The sequence below is a fragment of the Onychomys torridus genome, chromosome X (assembly GCF_903995425.1).
Source record: "Onychomys torridus chromosome X, mOncTor1.1, whole genome shotgun sequence".
NCBI classification, from domain to species: Eukaryota; Metazoa; Chordata; class Mammalia; order Rodentia; family Cricetidae; genus Onychomys; species Onychomys torridus.
The window spans coordinates 76,099,298-76,118,207 of record NC_050466.1 but is presented as its reverse complement, the minus strand read 5'-3'; positions in this window follow the sequence as shown (position 1 = coordinate 76,118,207).

Below are 18,910 nucleotides of genomic sequence, written 5' to 3'. Positions count from 1 at the left end.
TTTTGAGTACTTTATATATTTTCAACATTACCAGATTCTTGATATTAGATGGCAGATTGTTTCCCATTCTATAGGTCATGTCTCATCACTCTGGTAAATGTTTCCTTTGTTGGGCAGAACCTTTTTAATCCTAAGGAGCCTCTTCCACTTAGTGTGATTCAGAAAGTTGTTGTCTATGATTTTGTCTTGAAATATCTCTCCATGTTTTCCTCTAGCAGTTTCAGATTTTGGGATTGTGTATTAATGTGTTTGATATACTATGAATTGATTCTTTTTTTTTTTTTTGAGCTGAGGATTGAACCCAGGGCCTTGCTCCAGATCAACTTCTCAAGGAACTTGGAATGTGTAAGAGCCTTCACAAAGGTGATTTCTAGACCACAAAGGTTCCCTAGGCTTTGCACGATCCCATGTTATCTAGGATAACTCTGAGTCTCATAAATAAGTGTCTACAATAAACAAGTAATTCAGTAACATTTATTGGCCTTGTGGGTAATAGGCCCCCTAATAAGGCAAATTCTAGGCAAGCACAGCGTGACTGGACTTCCAGTATAGGAACTATTTAGTTACTGCTTAGGCCTAGTCTAGCATTTGTTGTATAACACACGACTCCAAAATGTGGTGGATTAAAATAAGAACCATTCATTATTTTTCCTCATCTTGTGTGCCAGCCAAGAGTTTTTATGATTTTATTTTCTTGGTCTGTGCTACCTAGTATATTCTCATGAGTTTGGAAGTTGATGGGCTGCAGCTGGGATGGCTTGTTGCTTTCTGATGGAGTCTAGTAGGTCATCCTGAAATGCTTCACACAAAGGACTCAGGGTTCTATGAACACCAAGAGAGGGCAAAATCCAAAGGACAGGTGCAAATTAAGATTCTACATGTGCCACATTTGTTATAGTCCATGGCCAAGTCCAGAATCAAGAGGTATGGAAATATATGAATGCACATACAATGCACAGAGTTGCCTTGTGAAGGACATAAATACAGAATAAGTTGGAATAATGACCTCTTTTGCAATCAACCACAATATTTGCGGCAGAAGAAATGCTCTCTGGGATACTTTGTATGGAGTTCTTTATTCATAAGCCTTTGTTCTCATCTCATAAACAAAATACTATATTCCTCCTCCTTATTTCCCATAAATTCCTACTTTGCCTTTTGAATTATTGACTCCCAAACATTCATCACAATATCCTGACATAAAATTCCAACAAATGTTGTTAGTTTTCCATATCACACACTTAAGCATATATTATATCTGAAAGGGTATACGGGCACTGGTGGCTGGCACTGGATCAGCGCTGGTTACCTTGGCGCTGGTTTGGTTGGCAGTGGAAGAGTCACGAGCCATGTTTACCAGAGTTAGAGTGGGCTTTATTAGAGAGAAGAGGGGAGAGGATAGGAGAAGCCAGGCCTGACGGAGAGGAAACAGAAAGAGAGGAGCACAGAGAGGTGGGGAGAGAGAGAGAGAGAGAGAGAGAGAGAGAGAGAGAGAGAGAGAGAGAACGAGAGAATGTGGGGGTTCATGCCAGCTTTTAGGCTGGGACACAGTCGCCTGCATATGACATAATAAAGTGCCAGATGGGACCCCCAAGCTGTGCATATACAGAATCCTTACAATATCTATATACTAGTTGTTACAGAATCCTTACAATATCTATATATTAGTTGTTTTTATTCTTGAGGTTATTCGTGCATGTAACAGGTAAAGTTTTAACATACATTTAATTTTTCTATTAAGAAATCTTTATAGCAAAGTTGTACACTGAAATCCTACTTTTTGGCAGTGGCTTTCTGTCCAACAGCAATCTACAGTTTATGTGTAACAAATTACCATGCTACAGTAGAGGAGCACACTAAGTTTGAAATATAATGAGGTAGCACATTTGTTAAGTAGCTATAGTTAACCATATATATATATATATATATATATATATATATATATATATATATATATATGGAAAATTCTGCAAGCCAATTAACAAAATTAGCAAACTTGGGGGGGGGGATGTAATGATTGGCTGACTTGATTATTTGTAGCTTAAATGTCAGACAACCCTAGAATCTGTGGAGAATGCAATATCAAGTGTTAGGAAGTAGTAAGACTCAAGGATTTGCTACCCCCTCTGCCTGGTTATAAGCCTTTACGTTGGGCAGATGACTTTCCACAAACATCTATGGATCAAAAACATTCAAAGAAAAAAATGCTTCCTGCCTACACAAAACATGCATAGACATTTTCCTTTCATTCTATTTTAAAGAATACAGAATGAGTACTTATATATCCCTTGTATTGTATTAGTGACTATAAACAATCTAGAGATGAAGATTACCATATAGTGTTGGAAGACTGAAATATGTAGGTGGGCATGCCTAGGTTATATACCAATACAATGCCACTTTTAAGTAAGGAACTTGAACAGGCGCAGAATTTGGTTTTCATGGGGGATGTTGGAGTCCATTTCTCACAGGTACAAATGAATGATACATTTCACATATCATTCTGTGGCTATTTAAAGGACAGAGTTGCATTTATACTTCAGTTTTTTAAAATAAGAAGGCTAAAATAAAAAGCAAATTCACCAATATGTTTTCCAGTGTGTAAGCCCCTTGAGCTATAAACGTGGCCCTGCCCTTCCCCCAGGACTTCTAACTGCCAGGTTCCACCCACAGAACACTCTAAATGTCCTAACTGCTGGACTCTTCTCCACCCTAAAGAATAAAAAGCCCAGTCTCTGGACATGAAATCCCACCAATCTTCACCCTGGAAAGCTCCACTCTCTTCCCAAGAAACTCTATGTAAGCTTTCTATCCTGTTCAGTTTGCTGCTGTTTCTTGCTCAAGAAGAGGTAGCCACCCTCCTGATTTGCCACCTTCCCGGTTTTTTCCCTCCAATAAATCTCTTGTGTGAGGTTTATTGTGCTGTGTGACTTTGGGGTATTCTTTGGCTCCAGCTGCTAGGATAACTTTCCATCCCAGTTGTAATGCTTACATTGGGTTTTGTGACTCAGATTGGCTCTCCTGGTGCCTGCATTTTCCCTCATGGTCTATGCTGCACTAGGACCCTATCCCTCATCTCCAGTCCACCCACAACAGATATCTTCTGGCTCACTGACTGAGCAGTACCCCATGTACCAGCAACAATTAGGTAAGCTTTCACTTTGGTTGGTGTAAACGTTTCTCTGAGTCTGAGGATGTGACTGTTGAGTGTCCAGGAAGCCTCTGGTACACTTGTGGCAGAGGTATCCTTAGCCACTACCTTTAAGGCTATGCTGGCCTCTTCACTTGACACCATACCAAACCCCTTGGAGCTGCAATCCTGCAGTTTCCTTAGGCAAAACCAGGTGATTGTACTCCTTCCTGCCCTCATCTCCCACCTTCTCCCTGGAGCTGCCCATAATCCCACAGCTCCTTTAGGCCTCATGGCTTTTGTGACCCCATTCCCCTACCATTTCCTGTAGATGAGACTGTTGGTTTTATGTGGTGGCACAACGTTAATCATTAAGTGGCATTGTTGCCATGCAAGAAAATCCATGAGCCATGACAAAATCCACTATCAGAGTTTATTAGGGAAGGAGGGACAGAAGAGAATGTGCTTGGGCCTATGGAAGACATGTGCAGGGAGGGGAGGGGGAGAAGAAGAAGGGGAGAGGAGTGTCTGACCTGCTTTTTATGGACTCCCCTGTACATGCATATATGGGCTTACAGAGCTATGCCATGCATGCGCATAGATTGCATGATCACGCTGCATGCAAATTATGTGATCACACAGCACACTGATTACATATGACATAAAGCCCTGGGGATTGTCCGGGAATTCCAACATTCCAGATTCTTTGCTTACTATGAAAAAGGTGGGTGAACAGAAGTTGGGGCGCCATGTCTCCCGAAACTGCTTCCAGCTGACTTGGTGGGCATCAGTTAAGTCTTGGGGGGTAGGGAAGGGGACTTCTGAGGTAGCCAGGAGTGCTGGAGTAGTGGATTGCCATTTGCTGCTTTGGGAATTGTCTGACAAGGTGCTGTTCAGGTTGATTCAAGCTGGCTCTGGAGCTCACTGACCTTGTCTAGGTGGATTTGAGCTGGCTCTGAAGCTTGGAAGAAAATTTAAACATATTAAGAAGCAGCCTGAGAAATTTAAAATCTTGAGCTGGTGACCATGATATTGCAATGTTTAGTACTCTGATATATATTGGTTAGTGTTAGTGTGTGTGTGTGGGGGGGTGATATTGGGAACATACTTTTAATTTTAATTTTTACCTGAGATAAGCCTTATCTGAGTCAGATTATTTTAAGGCACCTGTTTCCTTTATTAGTTTAGCAGCCAGGAGACACAGGTGATCAATTGCTGAGAGCATTTAACAGTAATATATTGTTATATTAAAGCTTGTTTTTTGCAGAGTCCAGACCCTTTTGAGTCTGAGGGTGTGAATACCTCTGGACTGTTACTGTTCCTTACTGCCTGGGTATAATTGGTGGTCCTTGGACTCTGGCTCTATGGTGGTCCTGTAACAATCAGCTGAGTAATTAATTGGGAGAGAGAACCAGGAAGAGAAAAGCTTGTGGGGTGAGACCTCATTTTTTTGGAAGTGGTAACAAGGCAGTGGATCCGGGTGTCTTCTGGAACTTGAGAGAGAGCAGGGCTCTGTCTGTGTCACTGTGCATGAGGAGGAGAAGAGGCACTGCTGACTGGTCTGGAGTGAGGCACATGAAGGGAGCAAATGAAACAAAAACTCCTACCTTAGCTGAAAAATCCCTTCCAATTAGTGGCACAGGGCAGGTTGGCACCACTAAGAATGTGTGTGTAAGAGGGATGCCCCTGAAAATACAATTAAGTGGTGGGGTCTGTTGAGGTGGGTAAGGCTGTCCCCCTTCCCCACCAATAGGGAAATGAGAAGGAGAGTTGGGACCCCAAAACTCTCTCAGGATTGAGTAAGTGGCTAGGTGTCCAAAAAGAAGGAAAAGGATCACCCCATGCTACAATGGTTACCCTGGGTTCCCTGTGAGCCCGTGGCCAAGCCTAGGAGATAGCTGGAGGGTGGTCTTGGTTTGGTGCCCCCATGCCATGAGATGCACAGGGGGCAGTCACCTGACCAGTGTCCCTCTTGGTGGCATTTCAGACAAGGCCCAATTTGGCCTGCATGGGGCAGGGCATGCAGAAGCCCAGTGGCTTTCTCTACCACACTTCAAACCAGGGACCTGGAGGTCTTCAGGCAGCCAGTCAGGTAGCGCGTGCCAGCATTTGGCAGTTCTGTTTACAGGCTTTCTCATCTCTCCCATGATACACCTTAAATGCCACAGCTGTGACTTCTGCCCGTTGGAGGGGGCCTCTCTTCAGACTCTTAAGGTTAGCCCTGATGTTGAGGAGGCTCTGTGAGACAAAGTGGGTCATAAAGAGCTGCCTGCCCTCTGGGCTCTCAGGATCTAAGAGAGCCTTTGTAAAAGCCATTCTAAAAAATGACATGGATTTTATTCCTTATCTTGAATTGTGTTTTTTAGCTTTTGATAGTTTACTAGTTTAAGGGAAGCCTCAGGAAGATCCGCCAGGAGGCAAGTTATAAAGTGGTCTCGAGCTAGAGAGCCATCCAGGTTATTGTAATCCCAGTGCGGATCCTGATCAGAAATTCATTTTCGTGTATCCTAGCCTGCTTCCAGACTGGTCTATGCTTCTCAGGGCAGCTTGAGAACAAATTACAGGAAGAGCAAAGGTGGGAACCGGAGCTGGGCAGGAGCAGTCCATCCAATACTGGAGAGCAGAGAGGAGGTCAGAGAAGCGGAGGTTCTTTGGAGTCAGAGGGTCTTCAGGTTCAGGTTGCATGTGGACAGGAGAGAAAGAATCAGAAAGGGATGGTTCCGAGCTTAGGTGAAAAGCTTGGGAAGAAGGTAACTCTTTTCATTTGCCCATTCTCTGGCAGAAGTTAGATAATTCCTGTGAATTATCAGGGTCCAAGCAGCCATTATATGGCTATATTTATTGGTATCCCAGGGATATTTAAGGTATTTTTTCAGAGCAGGAGTGGGGCTAAGAGGAGAAAGCTTATGCCCTATGACTTCAGCCAAAAGAAAAAAAACTAAAAAACTGAAAACACACACACACACACACACACACACACACACACACACACACACACACAGACAAAACCCGTGATTCAAGACCAAATCTCAGATTAGGGAAGGGTCTGTGAATCCGCACAAGTTACCCAACCCTTTGTCAAGAGAAGGGTAAGAAAGCTGGGGTGTAGGAGCACGAGGACCCCCTGGGGGTCTGACAGCATTCAATGTTTCTTCAAGCCAGAGAATGTGTCGGTGGGTGCGTGTGCAGTTGGAGGACCTCCCAGGGTCCCACAGCGAGAAATGTATCTCAGGCATCTCAGGCTGCAGTGGTGGGAAATGGTGAGGGATTGGAAAGGGAAATTCACCAATCTGAGCAGCTGGTGTTCTAGCAGTCTGGAGGCCGAGAAAATGAAAAAAGTGGGCAGTTGTAGATAAAAAAAAAAAACCCTCAGTACAGGATAGTGGATGCAGAGGGCTGAGAGAGCCTGCTTATCTGTGACCCACATTTTATGGATTCCCCTGCACGTGAGCAGATGGAAATATGTCACGCATGCACATAGATTGCATGATCACGCAGCGCACAGATTATGTAGGACATAAACCCAGGAATGACTAATCATTTTGTGGTCATGTAGCTGGGGGAGTTGCCAGGAATTCCAACAGAGATCCCCTTCCTCCTAGAGCTCTGTGTTTGTTCTCACCTTTTCCCCTCTACACAAGCTCTGGTACCAGGCACACAAGTCCCTGACCCCCGTTGACTGTGATGATGACCCACTGAATGGCTTGGTCCTCTTTTTGTCCTTCCTGGGTTCTGGAGATGCCTGAGACTATAGGCTGCAGTGACATTTTCTTTCCCTTCTCTCATCCATGGGGAACTTGGCTTCCATACTCTTTCATTCCTTCTTGGGATGCCTCTTAGAAAACCTCCAGCCTCTCCACCTGGCACCCTACCTGAAGGACCCTAAATTTATTCACTTTTGCAATTAATCTTGCCTTCAATACCCCTTAGATAATCAGTCCAAAGGGCCACCTAATGGCACCTTAGATACTACTATTACTTGGGACCTTTACGAGTACTGTGAGTGATGGGGGACATGGAAAGCGATTCCCCATTCCCTATTTCTCTGCTCCACGCCCTGTTTGTTTTTGTCTAGTGTCCCCACCACCACCCACACACTGTGTAAATGTCCTGTCTTTTAAGTTACTGTAGATGAATCTGGAAGTTTGTTGCAAAGCGGGAGCTAGGAGCGAGATCTGGCGGGAGGGGAAGAAAGCAAAGGAGTAGGGCAGCTGCAGCATGCACACACAATGCACACACTCTTCCCTGGCTGCTGCTTCTCTCTGCTCCCTCCTGCAGCATCCTTTGTCTATATGCAGGACCCAAAACTGTCCTACCTCTAAGCCTTCTTTGTTCTCAGCTTACTAGATTCTGTTTTCCAGGGACTCGGGTGTCTTTTAGGGATGAGCAGCATTAGACTGTTGTTTGATGCCGTCCCACTTGAATTAAAATTGAGTCGATGAATGGCTCCCCCTCCTTTAGACCCAAGCATGCTTGTTTAAAGGTTTCCTCCAAAATCTCTGTCGCATATTGGGCGAGCCACCGGACTATGTAATAAAGAAAAGAGAGCAAAACAAAGTAAAGGGACCGACTATTCCCAATAGGGAATATCGCTACTCATCTCATATTCTTTTGAATTTGGTTTAATATTCTAAAACTTGCTAAGGTTACAAATCTTATCTCAGATTTGTAAAACTATTGTGTAAACTTCTTGAACCTCAAGATTTGTAAGTATATTGGGTCTGATTAAAACCCTGTAAAATCTGTAACAAAAGGGTTAATTTAAAACTCACAACACCAGGATTGACTGTTAAACATCTGTACATAGGTAATCTCAAAGGAAACATGTGGCTTGCTGCCACCTTAGCTGCTGTCCCTGCACTGGGATGGAGGTAGCCATGCGGCTGGCAACCATCTCTGCTAGGGTTGAAAAGGATGGACTTTGCCATGTGAACTCACTCCCATCTTAATAAAAGTGACCACATGATATTAGCCATCCAAGGAAAACCAACCCCACCTAACTGTGAGGCCCAAACCAGATGATTCTTCTATTTTCAGTCACACTTACAAGCCTCAATCCCCAGTCCCTTCTCTTCCTCTCCAGCCTCTCTGGTTTTCCTTTCTCCCTTTTCAGTGACAATCTAGTCAGGGCTGAGGCAGTCCCTGACCAAGACCCTGAATGAAATTACAATACCCTAGGGGGCATCCTCGCTAGGGATTGTGCGAGTCCAAATTACTCAGATTCAGAGAATCTGAGGCTGCTTTACCCAACAGGGCTGCATACTGGGATGACTTGGCCACTGGTATGGTTACCAGGTGTTTTGAAGGATCTACACTTGTCTGTATATTGTGCTTTGATCTTGCAAGGAGGAGGTCTTATGCCTCGCGCCTTGGCATTATGCAAAAGCCCTTTGGAATAAATCTTCGGGTGACTGGGTATTGACCCAGGGCCCTCCTGAAGCTATCTTGTGTCTCTGTCTTTCTTATCAGCTCTTTCTATCTTTCTATTTATCATTTCTTCATTCCTCTCTCCTTGCCCCAAGAACCCTTTGACAGGTTAGAGATGGACTCTGGCCGACTCCCACAAGGCATCAGTTTGTAATTTGCCTCATTGCTGGTCACCCTTAAAGAGGTAAATTATGAAAAATTCCAAGAGATCATCCAGGACAGACATATTAGCCTATCTCAATTCACAGACTGCCTCACAAAGCCCTCTTACAATATACCAGTCTTGATCCCAAGACCTCACATGGAAAACAACTCCTTATGACCTACTTCTCCCAGAGCTTCTTTGATATTAGGGCCAAACATCTAGAGAAATAACCCCTAACTCCACAGGCAGAAGTCTTAGCAATGGTCTTTAAGGTATACCTTGGGAGAGATGAAAAAGCCTGAAAACAAAAATACTTAATGCTAGTGAAGACTGGCCACAGGAACTGCCCAGGATCCCTGGCCTCCTGAAGCCTGAAAACCTGTGGGTCCTTGTTTCAAATGCAGTCATGAAGGTCACTGGGCTGGGGCCTGTCTGATCTCTCTTAAACCACCCAGACCATGTCCAAGGTGCCATCAAGAAGGTCATTGGGGTCTTGATTGCTCCCATGTCCCTTGAGGCATGGGGACATCAAGCCCAGGTAGCCCTACAGCTGGCCTCCTATATCTGGCCGTGGACAACTAAGGGGGCCTAGGTTCCCTTGACGTGATTGCTGCCATCACACACTGGGGGCCTCAGGTTGACATCACAGTATCAGGGCAATCTATTTCTCTCCTTCTGGACACTGGGGCCACCGGCATATCCCTGATGGAGTTTTAGGGACCTTCACCTTTTTGTTCCCCTATTGTCAGGGTGACAACTTTACCAGCCTCATCAAACCCCACCAAATATATTACCCAGGTTCAATACCCACTCTCTCTCCATAGCTTAAAGGGGCTTAAGCCCCTTATCTCTGACCTTGTTATATCTACAGTAGAGATTTATTTCACCATTAAGAACATTATGTCATTTCTAAGAAAATGGACAGAACTTTATGTCATGATGTTAAGTGTATTAAACTAGACTCAGAAAAATACTCTATTTTTCCCTCTTATGCAGAATTAGTGGGAAAAGAGGCCATGGAGTTAGAAGGGAAGCTCATAAGAGCTGCAGGAAAACATTGGACATGGGGGATAAAGAGATGGTAATCAAGGACTTGTATATGACACAAATGTGCTATGTGCATATAAAAAAACATCACAATGGAACTCAGTAATCTTTATAATCAGCAAATACTAATTAAAATGCCAATAAACAATTTACCACTCTAAAAATCACTCACTGATCTTCCAAATATTTGTCTTGATTACCAATTCTTGACCACATCACAACTTTCTGCCACTGAATTTCCATACATAAACCTATTCTTTCATATTAAATAATAAGATGATAGATAGAATGATATTGTGTGCATCTCCCACACTTGGTACCATGTTCTTTTCCATTTCCTATTTTTTTAAATTTTGCACTTTCACTTCTCCCTTCATCAGAGTTGTATCTTTAAGAGATAAGTGAAGCATGTAGTGGGTAGCCATTCCAGCCTTGGCCTGGAAGTTCCAACGCCCATTGAGTCTTTGGTAATGGTCACGCCCACAGGGCGGGGCTGAGGGAGGAAGATGAAGACCCAGGATTGAAAGAAGAGGCTTCTCTTGGTTCTGGGACCCTGGACGCTGGAGGTAGTCCGAGCAGAGTTCTCCAGAGAACACTGCCTGACTGCGCCATACCTTTCCCAGACCCTGCAACCTATCCCTTCATTTGTAAGTTACCTCACAAAATAATCCTCCCTCTTAACTACGTGGAGTGGCCTTAATAATTTCACCAATAGAAGCAGGTTCCTTTCAGGACAAAGACATGAACTATGCAATCTCTACACAAAGCTCATTGAACAAACATCAAGGGACTTCCCTTGAGGACTATCAGGGGGGTCTTGTAGAAAAGTATTAAATAAAGGGATTGTTGGAGATGTGGCATCGGGAATCTTAAGAAGTCTGAAAAATGGTTCTCTTTCCCTGTAAATGTTCCTACATCCATGAAAAGCTAGTGCATCCCTCAGCCCCTGCCTTGCTATGTGACATCCTTAAAATGGCAAAGAATTTTGAATTAAGTTTTTATTTGTAATTACATCTATATGTGCATATCTTTCTATCTGTGTGTGGGCATGTGTGAAGGCAGTACCTGCAGAGGCCAGAAAAGCTGAAGTTACAGGCAGTTCTGTGCTGCCCAGTGTAAGTGATGGGAACCAAACTCTGGTCCTCAGGAAGAGAAAGACATGTTCTTTTATTTTAATTAATTATTTTCTCCAGCTAGATCACAGTTTCCCCTCCCTCCCTCCTCTCCTCCCAGTTTCTCCCTCCAACCTTCCTTCTTCCCTCACCTCATCTTCCAATCCACTCCTCCTTTCTCTTCAGAGAAGGGCAGGCTTCTCTTTTATATCAGCCAGCCATAGTATATCAAGACAATATCAAGCAGTAAGACTAGGGACCTCCACTTCTATTGAGTCTGGATGAGGCAACCCATTAGTAGGAAAGGGTCCCCAAAGCAGGTAATAGAGTCAGAAACTGCCTTTGTGTCCACTATTAGGAGACCCACTAGAAGACCAAGCTACACAACTATGACATGTGCAGGCTCCCTGGTTGGTGGTTCAGTCTCTGTGAGACCCTATTAGCCCAGGTGGGTTGATTCTGTGGGTTGTTTTTGTGGTGCCCTTGACCTCTCTGACTCCCATAATCCTTCCCACCACTCTTCCACAGGACTCCGAGGTCCGCTGAAGGTTTGGCTGAGAAGTACATATTCTTAAACCACTAGGCCATGTATCCGGCCCTGCAGCTAAAGATTGCAGTCACAGGTTTATTTAATTTGCTTTCCTCTATGAATCTTGTGATCCTAACAAACTTTGCTTTTTATACTACACTACTAAGATATTCTCAGTTTATGTATAAAGGAAATTTTTGTTGTTGTTTTTGATGGGGTAAGGGAGGAAGAAAGTTAAAAAAAATCCATTTCATCTTGAGGCTTAGGGTTTAATTTTTGTTTCATTATTATTATTTTTTGAGACAGGGTTTGAGTTAGCTCAAGCCAGCCTCAAATTCTATGTGTAAGCTGTGGTATTGAACTCTTGAGCCTCCTTCCTCTATCTCTAGAGTGTTGGGATTACTGGTGTACAGTACCATATGTTGTAATAGTGAATGCTTCCAAACCCACCAATGGCTTTCCATGAAATACAATCCTCATTAATTCTACTGAATTATAATTTTTCTTCTTACTGATCTTTATATCCTTAAAGAAAACTGACTCTCCTTCCTGTAGAACCCCTCAATTATTCATAGCCACTAAATAACGGCATGTGGGGGAATTGTGAAGCCCTCTCCCCTCCATACTAGAATATTGACTAGCCTGACCATGAGCAGATCTTGTTCAGGCAATCACAGTAGCTGTGGGTTCATGAGTGCAATGGTACTATCATGTCCAGAAGACACTGTTTCTGTCTGGTTCTTCCCATCCTCTGACTCTTACAATCTCTTCTATGATCATCTCCAAGCCTCAAGGAGGGAGTCACATAGATATTCTATTTGCAGCTGAGAGCTTTGCTGACACTAACTCTGCATTTTTATCAGTTGTGAGTTTCTGCTTTAAACACTGTCCACTGCAAAAAGAAACATCTCAAATAAAGTCTGAGAGCTGCACTAATCTATGGCTAATAAAGGGCAGGTTGATTTTATGTCTATTTATGAGAATAAAAGTAGTAGATTTACTTCTGGGACCTTTGAGCTCCCAAACCAGGAGTTTGAGTTCTTGGCCAGATTTACAGACTCAGAAAGATAATTGTTGCAATGTCTTACTCATGTGGGATTTCAGCATTGAATCTTTAAATTTGTGTGTTTACCTTGAAGCACTAGCGGAAGACATGAAATTAGAACAGTATCCCTGGTCAAAAGGGGTTGATCCAACAGATACTGACTCAGGAAGGAGATGGAGTTTGGGACTCTACACTGTTAACAACATCTCAGATGACATTCATCACCTACTGTGGTTTGGATGAAAATGGCCCCCATAGGCTCACAGGGAGTGGCACTATTGGGAGGTGTGGCCTTGTTGGAGTAGCTGTGGCCTTCTTGGAGGAAGTGTGTCACTGGAGGTGGGCTTTGGGCTTTCAGAAACCAGGCCCAGTGGTACTTTCTCTTCCTGCTTCCTGCCGATCCAGATGTAGAACTCTCGGCCACCTTCTCTGGCACCCTGTCTTCCTGCTTGCTGCCATGCTTCCTTTCATGATGATAATGGACTAATAAGCCATTCCCAATTGAATGTCTTCCTTTATAAGAGTTTCTATGGTCATGGAGTCTCTTCTCAGCCATAGAAACCCTAAGACACCTATCCTAACAGTAAGTTCCATAAGACCAGGGAATATCCCTCAATTGAGGCAAGTACAATGGAGGTGCCCTGTGAATTTGCTGACTCAAAGCTTTTCAGTGGCCAGAGTGTCTTCTCTATGGTCTCATGAAACTGTAAGGAGCTTCTGATGGTCTAAAACAACATGGTATGCTGCTTATTGAATATGTTAGTGGTGTGATGTATATCTGGATGCTATTAAATGAGTTTACATTGCATAAACATTTAGTATTAAGTCTTTACACATTAGATTCATAAAATGTGTACTCTGCACTGAGAATGAAGCTTTCTTCCTCCTGCTGTGGTAAAATGGGTTTGTTCTTCAAATCCTTTCCCATGTTATTATTATCACCTATGTCTTACTGGGTTTTACACGGAGTAAGATACACTTCAGCCATAGCAATTTTCTAAGGGAAAAATGGGAGAAACTCTCTTTTTGGTACCAGTATCATCCACATGGTCATAAATAGCACAAATGCCTGGCATCCAGACTGTGTAACTAGGTTTCCAAGTCTCAGTTATGTCAACAATATCATCAATTGCTTTTATAACATTTTCTTCTGAAGCCTTCTTTGTACCACTCTATATACCTTCTGTGCCCAGAGTGTCTTCACCCAAAAGACATCTTTCAGGCATCCTGTTTAGTCACTGGCTAAATACAAAATGAAGATGCCCCTAGTCTTGCCCTATTTCACACCAACAGAGAAGATAATCTAATTTCAGGGGCTGCATCATCTCTCCTCCTTAGAGGAAGAAAGAATGGGATTTCTTCATAACAAAGGCAACAGGGAGATGTTGTTTCAGAGTCTGCTGACAGGGTGAAGATTTATCCTCTATGCTCTTTCTCCTGACTGGTGAGAGAATTGCATACCTGGAATCTGCTGTGCCTCTGGGTCACTTGGTAATTTAAAATTGATGAGTTGGAAAGAGAATGGAGATAAAGACAGTGCCTTGGGACAAGCCTTTTTATAGAAAGGTATTGTAATTTGGGGGATGAGGGTAATGATTTCACAGAACTCTTAAGAAAAAGAAAAACAGTGGTTTGGGGATGCAGTTTGATCGATGACTTAATCAGCTAGGTTCTCATGACAACCCCTTTCTGAGCACAGAGACAAAGATGTGCAATTTACTGATTAGAAAAGGGGAGCATGAAGTGCTAATTAAAAGCATACAAGTACTATAGTGTGTGATTCCATTTCACAATGCTCAAAGTCAGACAAGATGAATCTAGGGTAGTAAGAGTCAAAGCAGAGATTACCTTGGGGATAGGGTTAGTAACTAAAAAGTGACATATGTGGAGAACTTCTGGAGTGCTAGGAATGTTCTACTCCTTCAATATTTTGCTTGAGTGTATTCATTTTGGGAAAGTTCATTTGTGTATATATATATATTTGTGATTTGTGCAGTTTTCTTTGTATTCTATATTTGATTAAAAATTTGCTGATCTATCTCCACCCAACACACATAAACACTCTTTTAATCATGCTGTCTACTTCGGAATAAATCACAAGACCCAGTAATCATTGGTTGAAATTGTATTTGCAAGTCAGTTGTTCAGCAAAAGGATGGATTTCCACCCTTCTCCAAAATTCACATTTTCCCTCACACTTTATGGCTGTGTACGTGTTAGCTCTCTTCCTGATCTTAATAGCTTTGCTTTGAATGTGCTTAATGCTGGAAAAGCCATTACTTGGAAGAAGCTGTAACCTTAATGGGCTTCTTTATCTTGTTGACGAATTATACGTTGGATACACGTTTGCATTGAAATATGCAGCCTTCCATCAGTTATTAGTCACTGAAACCAGCACACATCTCAATGGCAGTGGTCACTATCAATATCTGTAGGACAAGATGAGAGACCCTTTTGATGAAGGCTAGTGCTTCCTGGATACTAATTAGGTCCCTGCACAATGGAGCTGGCTCCGCAGACCAAATAAAAGAATGCATCAAAATGTTGAGGTGCATTACAACACTGTTTCTTCTGCTCCCTAGGAACAAATCAGATGTAAATGAATCCTTGGGGCCTTTTAAAGGCCACATTTTTGAATTATTTATTTAATTTCTGGGATGGATATGCTTTTCTGTGGTTCATAGGAAACAAGTATAGACCTATACAGAAAAGAGTCTTTCTCAAATCTCATTCATCCACAAGGCAGTGTCTAACCCCTATTGTCACTGCTGGGAGTGTCTTTGTCTTTTCAGAGATTACTAATGTATGTTAAAATAAAATCTGAAAATAATACTAAGAGTGTTATATGAGACTCCTCTGGCCACCAAATAAAATCTGTTTTAGAAATTGACTGCTTAGTGTGGTTTGACGCCAATGCAATCAGTATCAACTGGGAATTTGTTAGAAATGTGGAACTTCAAGTCCCAGCCTGAATCAGAATCTGTATTTTAGTCTGTTTTATGCTGCTGTAAAAGAATACTGCGTACTAGGTAACATAATGAACTGAAATTTATTGGCTCACCGTCCTGGAGGTGCTGATATCTTCTGAGGATATTCTTTCTGTATCAACCAATGGCAGAATGTGAGAGGATTAGAGATGGAAGAGTTGGTCGCCCTTTTGACAATGGTTCGTGGCATAATCACCTCTTGAAAGATATTAACTCTTAATGCTATTATAATGACAAATTTCAACCCAAAGTTTGGAGGGAAGAAACATTCAAGCCATGGTAATTTGCATTTTCAAGATCCCTGTAAGATTCATAGTACCTTGCATTGTGTTATACTATAGGATAAAGAGACCTCCAAATGTGTTAATGTCTGTACAAAAGTACTGAAATTATTCTAAAATGGAGGAAAATTTAACTCAACACATTCTCATCATTCTTGTTATAATGTTCCCAAATATTTCCCCTTTATGAATGTATACAAAATATACAGGTGTCCTAAGACAACTAAGAATCCATGAGTCCTTTCCCCCATTTCTTCTAGCATTAGTACTTGAAGACTTACCCCTGAGTGCATGGTGTGTGAGTACATGCATGCATGTGTGTGTGTGTGTGTGTGTGTGTGTGTGTGTGTGTGTGTGTATGTGCTCAAATGTTGGATGTCTAGGTGCTTAGCTGTGGATACAGCCCACGAGGACTCTAGCCTAACTGCCTCCCAAACCTGATAATCTAATAAGTTCCTGGTTTCTGCATCATCTATCATCTTTCTCAATATTTTCCATCCTGTGTTACCCCTTCCTCCTCTTTCGGTCACTTCTTCCCTTCCTTTATGACTCATCTTAGTGCTCTCAGTAGGGGACAGTACCAGATTGCTTCCTAAGCTATCCATCTCATCAGTCCCTGTCTGTGGTCTGACTGGTTCCTTTTAGATTCATGGATCCTACTCACACACCTGGGACACAGTATTATTTCAGCCTAAGAATGTGAAATCATCACAGTAAGACTTGAGAGGAGGGTGACTTTTAGATTTTTAGCTCTATCGGCTGCAGTGTCTTTTATGTCCTTTACTGCAACACTCTAGGCCAAGACAGGAGGGTGGTAAGTTTGAAGCCAACCTAGGTGCCATAGTGATACTGTGTCTCAAAAATGCAGCAAATGGAGGCCCAGTGAAATGTCTCAGTGGGTATAGGTGCTAGCCACCAAGCCTGATGAGCTGAGCCCAATCCCTGAAAGCCACATAGTAGAAAGAGAGAACAGACTACAGAAAGTTGTCCTCATTGTGGCATATGAACACACACACACACATAAAATTAATAAATTAAAAAATAAATAATGTAAAATAAATTAAGTGAAATGTATGAAATTCTGGATTATTTGAATAACACACAATGTTTTTTTTTTTTTAAAAATAACCTATAGCAAAAAAAAAAAAAAGAAGAAGAAGAAGAAAAAAAGAAATGCGATAGGTCAGTTTTGGCTAGATTGATGTTAGAGTGAATTTTTTTTGCTTGGTGTATCCTGATTCCTCCAAGAAAAGGCATAATAAAACTCAATATACTTTCCCTTTTCCTCTGTTTTCCCAATTTCTTTCTTCAAGAGACAGAGAATATACTTTTATACCACAAATTATTCATCCAAATGCACTTTACTGTAGAGTTCCTTTCTTGTCTTCATCAGACATCTGTTAAAGTCTGTTGCTGAGGATTTTGCTTTTTTATTTTTTTATTTTTTTATTTTTATTTTTTGGTTTTTCGAGACAGGGTTTCTCTGTGTAGCTTTGCGCCTTCCCTGGATCTCGCTTGGTAGACCAGGCTGGCCTCGAACTCACAAAGATCTACCTGCCTCTGCCTCCCAAGTGCTGGGATTAAAGGCGTGCACCACCACCGCCCAGTGGATTTTGCTTTTTTATATTATTTTATTTTATTGAATTATAATATTCTACAAAACATCTATCATAAATGTGCAGCTTTATGAGGTCTCATCAATTGATTACGCCTAAGAAACTAACACCTGGGTCAGAACTTCAATCATGTTTTACACTTCAGAAGGTCCCTTGCACATCTATTATGACCACCACAGGTTTCCATCTAAGCCACTGTTCTGAGTCTTTGGTACTTATTAAGCTCCTGTTTGAATGCCTTATGTAAACGGTATCAAAGTGTAAGTGCTTTCTTATCTCCATTTAGCTTTTTCACTCAACAGTTGTGGTAGTGAGATCTAACCATATTGTATATGAAGTAAAAAATCATTAAGTCTCATTACTGGATTATTTATCTGCCCTACTATTGATGGCTGTTTCTGTGGGTTCCAGTTGCAGCTATCATGAACATAACTACTATGAAAATTCTTACACGCCTTCATAAAAATTTATGAGTATTTCTGTTGGGCATAGAATAAAGATTAAAAAACTGCTGGGTGATGCTGAGTTTTTAATGTATCAAGACTGATTAGTTCATACGCATCAGTGCCAAGGAAGCAAGTTATGTGATTAGGCAAGCACACATGCATTCAGACACCCAAGTGGGAGAAGAGAAGCCAACATCTTTTTTCTTACTACATGAAAAAGGAACTCTCTGCCTACCAGCAATTTCTGAGTTGCTGCCTTATTCCAGCTTTCCAAGGATGCGGTGTTGATTGCTTTAGTTTATTATGATTTTAATGAGACCACCCTGCTGCTGCAATAGCTTTTCCAAGCATGACACATCCTGGCTCCATAGTGAGAACCAAGTCAGTTCTCAGCTGTGTGCCAGCAACAGCTAAAAAATTTGCTGCTCACAATTTTCTGCCTTGGGATCTCCACCCTTGAGGGTAAATACTGAAGACAGGAGAAGACATAAGCAGAAAATGTGGTTGTCTGTATGCTGTCACTGGAAATTCTGCCTGGTCCTTAAATAACCCTAACCAAAACATCCTGTTTGTAGAAGTTCTCAAATCCTTACCATTTAAAATAGTGTTTTAGAACAGACTCCTGGGGTAGAAGACATGCCTTTGAAAGTCTACTACTGAAATGCAATGTTTCTTTCAGGGAGAGAAGGGGGCTTTTAGCTGTTTCCCAGTGGATTAACCCTTCATAAACCTGGAAGTCAAAAGAGGGCCAGTGTTCAGGTCACAAGAACTAGAGGGTTCAATGGAGGTGGCAGGGCCAGGAAACTACAGCAATGCAGCCTTAGGGGCCAAGCAATGATCCTTGGGGCAGTAGTAAAATCATATCAGGCCAACAACGGACCCACAGCAAGGTCCAATAATCACCAAAAAAGCAAATCTGAAGTTCAGACAACACCCAGGAATCAAATGTCTGCTGAAGAAGCTCTTGCATATTTATTGATCTGCACATCAGATTGTCTAATTTCAACTAATAAATAAATGATAATGAGGCTTATGTTAGAAAATATCTGCTATTTGTACTTTTCTTGTTACGGTCATTTTACCTGGCTATATTTTAGTCTTGGGGGAGAGGAGGGATTTGGTTATTACTTCATTTTTTTTATTCT